This window comes from Tamandua tetradactyla, chromosome 1, assembly GCF_023851605.1.
Source record: "Tamandua tetradactyla isolate mTamTet1 chromosome 1, mTamTet1.pri, whole genome shotgun sequence".
Classification (NCBI taxonomy): domain Eukaryota; kingdom Metazoa; phylum Chordata; class Mammalia; order Pilosa; family Myrmecophagidae; genus Tamandua; species Tamandua tetradactyla.
Window position 1 is genome coordinate 93525545 of NC_135327.1, and position 7267 is coordinate 93532811.

The 7267-nt window shown below is 41.0% G+C and overlaps 1 long non-coding RNA gene across 1 annotated transcript; it reads left to right on the forward strand.

Annotated features, from left to right (window-relative positions):
- Positions 1 to 97: 97 nt before the first annotated feature.
- LOC143650269 (uncharacterized) lies at positions 98 to 3883 on the forward strand. The gene is made up of 3 exons (XR_013159486.1): positions 98 to 360; positions 509 to 616; positions 2554 to 3883. It is a non-coding gene; the product is annotated as an uncharacterized LOC143650269 (long non-coding RNA).
- The last annotated feature ends 3384 nt before the right edge of the window (positions 3884 to 7267 follow it).

A 7267-nucleotide genomic window follows, 5' to 3' on the forward strand; every position in this document is an offset into this window, starting at 1 on the left:
AGAAGATGGGACCGGGACTGCCCACTCTGTCGCATTGGGCCTTCTTGCGCGTCGGGTCTCGGGGCGGGAAGGGACATCTGCCCACCTGCTGGTTGTTCGCCAAGTGCTTGGAGAAGCCAGAACCCCAGGGCAGCTGGGGGAAAAAAAAAACTATTCCTAGAGGCGGCCCCAGCTGCCACAGGTGCAGGTGGGAACTTCGCGTGCCCGCCCTCCGGAGGACGAGATTGGATCGGGTCGGAGACGTGGCGCCAGCCTTTGGGGCGTCTGATTGGAGAAAGGTTGTGTTGCGCCGCTCGCCAGACCTACTCCTGGAGGAGAAATCGTGGCGGAGACCCGAGGCAAAGGAGACCGAGATTTTAGGTGGGCTCCTCTGAATAAAAAAGTCGCCGCAGCAATCCCACTGCCGCCCACCTGGACTCCCCCCCCACCCCCACCCCCCGCTTCCCCGTCCCAACCCGGCTCGCGGGCTCCCAAGTTTTGCAACTCACAGGAACTGTTTAAAACCCAGGCAAAATGTGGCAGAGGTTCAGGAGCCCTTGGTCTGGAACGCTGAGACTTACAAGCTCGCCGTGTGCCAGCCAGGCTTTCCCTGGTCTCCTCACAGCCACCCTAGGAGGTAGGTCCTGCTATTAACTTGGGATTCCGTGTTAAGGTTCCCCGAAGTTGCAGGCTAGAAAGTGGCAGAGCCAGGACGTCTGCCTCCGGCTCCCAGGGTTTTAACCACCACGCTGTGCCGCTTCTCAGCCTGCCAGTCTACGGCTCTAAACGCGATTCTGTGAGCGTGTGAATTTCCTCCTTTCCTTCTGGCGGGTCTGGGAGTCCAGGGTTCTGCATCCCCCGGGTGTATAAATATAACCCTGCGCCGCTGCACGAAGTAAACCAGTGAGGCATCGAAGTTCAGAAAGCTTTTGTTCTCGGTGACATATTGGTGCCCTTTATTAGTTTGAAATAAATATGTTGACATAGGGCATGTTCCCTAAGGAAGGCAGAGGTGCAGCTTGCTTTGACTCCCAGGAAGCTCTCTTCTTTCCAAGGACTATTAGATCCCCGAGGAACTATTTTGATGTTCCCTGAATTCAGGTATGAGCGGAACTCTCCTGAAGGACTGCGCGTGGATCAGTCAGCTGATGTTTGAGCGTCTTTGTCTTGAGGCTTTCCGAAGTGTAATGCCTACCTCCGAATGCCCACAATGTATAATTAGTAGAAAAATTATCAACACTGTATTTCACTGCATGAAATATGATAAAATATGAATGCTTTGTATGGTTAGCATCTTAGTATGGGACTTTTTGAGATTTTATGAGATGCGTAGGATGTGTTTTCATATATTTTGAGAGAGCGTTTCTAGAGCAGAAATGTTGAATTATAGCATCAGGACTGAACAGAACCACCGCCTCTGAGGGGCGGAAGGGATAGGTCATGAGAATGCCACCATATTGAAGGTGAAGAAATTGGATCCAGGGGGAAGGTGGTTATAATAATTGAGGTATCTCACCACTAGGAAGTTGTGGAATGGGTTGCTATATTGTTGGCCTAATGGGTGAAAGAACAAAGAAAGTTAGAAAAAAATACACTGCCAAATGGGTCCTCCTTTAGAGTTATTTAACAAAGGGGCAGCATTTTCTCAGGAAATGAATCTCTTCTGAAAGCTGAAATAGAGAATTTATTCTCTTATTGCCTTCCCCCAATGTATATTCAACAATTTTGAATATTTCTGTTGTGTCATTGACTTAAGAACACCTTACAAATAACCCTTGCATGCATTGAAGACATTTAAATGGAGGTTGAAATTAGCCTGGAAGAGGGGAGGAGGGTGATGGTGGAGAATGGGGGAGCATTCCAGACAGGGGGATGGGGTGGGGAGGGGGGTGGGTTGCATGCCTCAAGGTAAATCTTGAGGTGTGAAGGAGCTTAGGATTTTTGAGGCACAAAGAGAAGGCCAATGTGATCAGAGCATAGAGAGTGAGCTGAAGCACTACAGGACTTTTAAGGTAGACTGATGGGTATGGCTGGACCACTCAGTGCCTTATAGGTCATAGTAGGGTTTCTGAATTTAATCCATGGAAGAGGGTGGAACATAGATTTGCATTTTAAGATAGCTCTGTAGTTATATGTGAAGAGTGGGTGGTATGGGGGACAGTATAGGGCTATGGTGAAATCAGAGCCTTTGGAGTGGTCAGGTGTGATAGTTTGATGGCTTGTATTACAGTGGTGGCATTGGAGAATGAAAAGCAGACAGGTTAAAAAGAGATTTTGGAGGTAGAATCAACAGGGTACTATTTCATTTAATTTATGCAAAAGAAGCAACTGAGTATAACTAGAGGTTTAAAAGGGAGATACTTTCACAACCTTCCTTGCAATTAGGAATGATCATGTGATCCAGTGCTTCCCTTTGGGGCAGTAAGGCAGACTTCTGGAAGTCCTCCTTCCCTAATTAAGGACAGAGTCTTCTGGAACAAGAATATCTTTAGCCACATTCCTGATTCTTGCATTTAAACACAAAGTGAAGATGTGATGTCTGGAGTTGCAACAGCCATTTTTTTTTTTTTGCAGGAATGAGGCAGAAGGCATGAGCCTAAAAGCCAACATGCTAAGATGATGATATGGGGGTGCGGTAAGTATCTGGGTCCTCAATGATCCCTATGAGTTCCTGAAAGAACCCTGACACTACCTACCTCCAGACGTCTAGTTCAGTGAGATAATACACAAACCTAGGAGTTGACTACAGTGGCTTGAGTTTTTCTGTTACTTGCAGCCAAAAACATTCCTACTTGATACAAATAATTATTGTTATATTAAAAATGATATTGTTCAAAAGTGGAAAAAGGTAGGATTATCATATTTTTTGACTGATACGAAAAGTTCTTCACAGTAAAAGTAGGATTTAGTGAAATGTTTAAATGATGGAAAGTTTCTAGAGGCAGGGAATACATATTTAAAATGAGGCACCTTTATTAAAATGGCTCAAAGTTAAGGGGATGAACAGATAAAGATATCTGTGCAGTGCCTGGATGAACAAGCTGGGATAAATCCAAAAGATGAGCATAATTAGATTATCTGAAATATCACAGCACATTGACTTTTAAAGATAGAATTTAAAATCAAAACAATTAAGATTTATTTCCTTCATTTTTGGTAAGTTAGGACTGTTATAATCTATAAAAAATTATCCTAACCTTCCCTGCAAAAAATAAAAAGGAAAATAAAAACCCACACAAAGAATGTTAGCTTTATGAATATAGTTGTGATCTGGAACTATTGATCCAGGTATCAGGCTACTTGGTCCTATAAGGGACATGGTGTGGTGGTCTACAGTTCTCACAGCTCTGTTGGTAAGCTGGACATCATACAGTAAAGATGTAGTTAAGAGTTGATTTAACTGTTGTTTCAGTTTGCTAAGTTGCCGGATTGCAATATACCAGAACTAGAACAGCTTTTAAAAAGGGAATTTATTAAGTTGGAAGTTTACAGTTCTAAGATCAGAGAAATGTCTAAATTAAGGCATCCAGAAAAAAGATACCTTAACTTCAGAGAAAGGGCCAATGATGTTCAGGGTTTCTCTCTCAGCTGGGAAGGCTCATGGCATCTGCTAGCTTTTTCTACCAGCTTCTTCGAACGGCTTTCCTGGGGGCGTTTTCTTTCTTCATCTCCAAAGGTCTCTGACTGTGTGGGCTCTCAAGCTTTTTACAAAATGGTTCCCTCTTAAAGGACTCTAGTAAGCAACCCCACCTTGAATGGGTACAGACACGTCTCCATGGAAACCACCTAAGCAAAGGGTACCACCCACAATTGGGTGAGTCACATCTCCATGGAAACAATTAAAAAGATCCCACCCAGCAATACTGAGTGAGGATTAAAGAACATGGCTTTTTGAACCAGCAAAACGATCTAATGAACTATTTAATTTTTATTATATTAAGTATTAATATAATTTAGCTGAATAGGTAATTTTACATTATAGAGTTTTAGTATTGATACTTAAACTGAACAATTCTTAACATTTGTTATTTTGTCATTTTTATTTTTCAAAAACGTGTTGATTTGGGTAAGGATGCTTTTTTTTCTTTTTAAATTAGATTGCTGTTTTTTTGTTTAATTGCAATAAATGGTCCCACTCAAAGACAATAGAGAATGAGGGCAAGAATTGAACACTAGAAATCAAAATTAGATCTTTAGAGGTTAAGCCAAGGCACTGCAACCCTAGCTCTTTTCTCATGGAGAACTGGGGCTCAAGGCCAAACGTCTCTCTGGGTGGCTGGGAAATTACCTTTCTTTTAAGCATTTGTGGTGGGAAGCGGGCAAAGGAAACAAAGTTAGGATGAGAAAATTTAAGAAATAGGACTAATCAAAGAGAAGAAAATAAAAGTGCCTTTATTCTTCTCACCTAGCGATAACCATAGTTAGTGTTTTGGTTAGGTAGTGCTTGCATTCTTTTTGGCCTTTGTTTCACATGTTGATTCCATTCAGCTTTTCTCTTCTCTTCCCTCCTTCTTTCCTTTCTTTTATGGACTCTTCTACCCTTTGATGCTTAGATATATATATCTACCATGGCCTTTTCCCCTTATAGTCACCTATGCACTTCTAGTTTACTATTTCTTTTCTTCTTTCTATATATTGATATTACTGATATTGGATTTCATTTTCATTTTTTAGAGTGGACATCATACCCATGCATGAAATTGAAGTCCTCTTTGTAGTGTCTCAACTTGTACCCTGCCAGGTTAACATGAATGTATATATCTAGACATAAAAAATATTATGGCCACAAAATTTCCCTGATAATTTTAATTTCACACATTTTCTCTCTGGACTGACCTAAGCAAGGCTGATTTGTATATAGTACAGCCTCTCTCTGCAATTCAGACAGCACAGCTGACTTTCCCTAACTTCCCACACCTGCCCCTTCTCCCATTAGCCCCTTTCAGTGAATCATAGGTTTGAAAGTCATCAAAATTTACCAATGACCCTCCTTCAACAAATGGTTGTTAAGTTTCTATGTGAGCACGAGGGATGAGGAACTCGCTATCTCAAGTCAGCTCATCCTACAGGAGAGCAGTAGGAGATACCTGTTGACAAAGCTTTCTTCCAGTACTAGTACTCCTTGACTCTTCTAGAGAATAACTGGCCTTTCTTCTCCCCTTGTTAGTCAAGCTCTCAAAAGTGTTGTCTGTACTTGCTGTCTCTATTTTCTTACTTCAATCTGGCATTTGCCTGCTTCTTCCTCAAATATGTCCTCTCTAAAATCACCAGATTTAGAAGACATTTTTCAATTCTCATCTTTTTTTTTTATTGTATGCTGTATGGTGGGGGTCACATTATATTCTTTTTCCATGTGAGTATTCCATTATTGTAGCACCATTTGTTGAATTTGTGGGGGGGGGGGGGGGGGGGGCGGGGGAGAAGTGCACAGACCAGGAATAGAACCGGGGTCTCCTGCATGGTGGGTGAGAATTCTACCACCGAACTACCCTTGTGCTCCTTAATCCTCATCTTTTTGACCTATCAGCAACATCAATATTGTTGACTCATTCTTAAAACATTCATAGTATTGTAGTTTTTCTTCTTTTTCTTTCTAGCTGTTCCTGCTGTGTCTTGTTGCTAGCTTATTCTTTTCTTCCTAGTTAGCATTGGCAAGACAAGTGTACATATTTTGAAGTGTTACAGAGGAGGCAAATAACACTCAGAGAGGGCAAAACAACTTGTGGCGGTAGAGCCAGGATTCAAAATCAGGGAATCTCATACCAGAGCCTGAGCTTTTAAAAATACTTTATGATGTTAGAGTTCTTGAGAGTTCTTGAGATACAGTCCTACGTCTTCTTGTGATTATCTTTGGCATGCCCTTTGCCTTAGGTACAATTTATAGGAAGATGACTTTTGAATTTACATCTTTAGCTCAGTCAGACCTCACCTCTGAATTTCACACTTGAATATTTAACCAATTTTTTTTTTTACATCTCTGCTGGGATATCTTAAAAGATACATCAAATTAAACAAGTATAAAGCATGATCTTCTCTAATCCTGTCTCCTGTTTTACCTTCCCTTATTCCAGGATCCTCTGACTCAGTGACTGGCACCACATATATACAGTAGCAAACTAGAAGCCAAGGTGTCCTCAATTCCTCCCTCCTGCTCACTATCATATCCAATGGGTCTCAAAGTCTGTCAACTTTATCTCCAAATGCCTTTTGAATCCATCGGCCACCCTCCATTTCCATTGTTCCACCAAAATCCAAGCTGTCATCATCTCTCAACTGGAAACCCAAGAACATCCTAACTGGTAACCCTCTCTGCACGCTTGCCCTGCTTCAGTTTATTCTCCATACCATATTCAGATAATTGTTTAAAAATCATCTCCCTACTTAAAACCCCACAGTAATGCACTTGGGATAAGGAGCTAAGCCCTGGTCTTGACCACAAGGTTCTGTATAATAGACTTCCTGACCTAGTTCTTCAGTCCTATCTCATTCGCCTTCCTTGTCATTCCTGCCCTTCAGCCAACTGGCTCTTGTCATCCTCTATGGGATCTTCCTGGACAATCCCTTCATCCCCAACGAAGCCATATTGTATTTTCAAAGCTCAATTATTTAAGATTGTTGTTTTATACAGTCAGTGGTTTGCATTTATTCTATTCTTTACTCTTTATTCCTTCTTGTGTCTTTGACTTTCTATTTAGGAACATGTTTCTCTGAAATATATTCTTTATATTCTTCTAATGAGGATCTGTTGGTGAACACTCTTAGTTTTTGTCTGGTATTTTAATTTGTACATTTAATCACCATCATTGTATAGTGTAGGCATTCCTAAATTATACCATTTCAGTCTTTATTGTCTGTCTTTCCTTCTGGTTTCATATGTGCCCCCAGCCCTTCTCTCTCTATCATTCTCACATTCAGCTTCATTTGGGTGTACTTACATTATTGTGCTACAGTCAGGTAGTATTGTGTATCCATTTCTGAATTTTGTCTGATATTTTGCTCTAATTTTTGTATAATATTTCTGCTGGATAGAGAATTTTAGATTGGCCATTTTTTTCTTTCAGCCCAATGAATATATGATTCTACTCTCTCTTAGTATTCGTTGTTTCTGTTGAGAAATCATCTGCTGGTCTTTTGAAAGTAACATGTCTTATTTTTTTCCTCTGTTGCTATTAAGATCTTTGTCTCTGGTTTCCTTCAGTATTATAGTGATGTGACTAAGCATGGATTTCTTTTTCTTTTTATCTTATTTGGACTTCTTAGTTTTAGACTAGTCTCAGCTATGATCTAT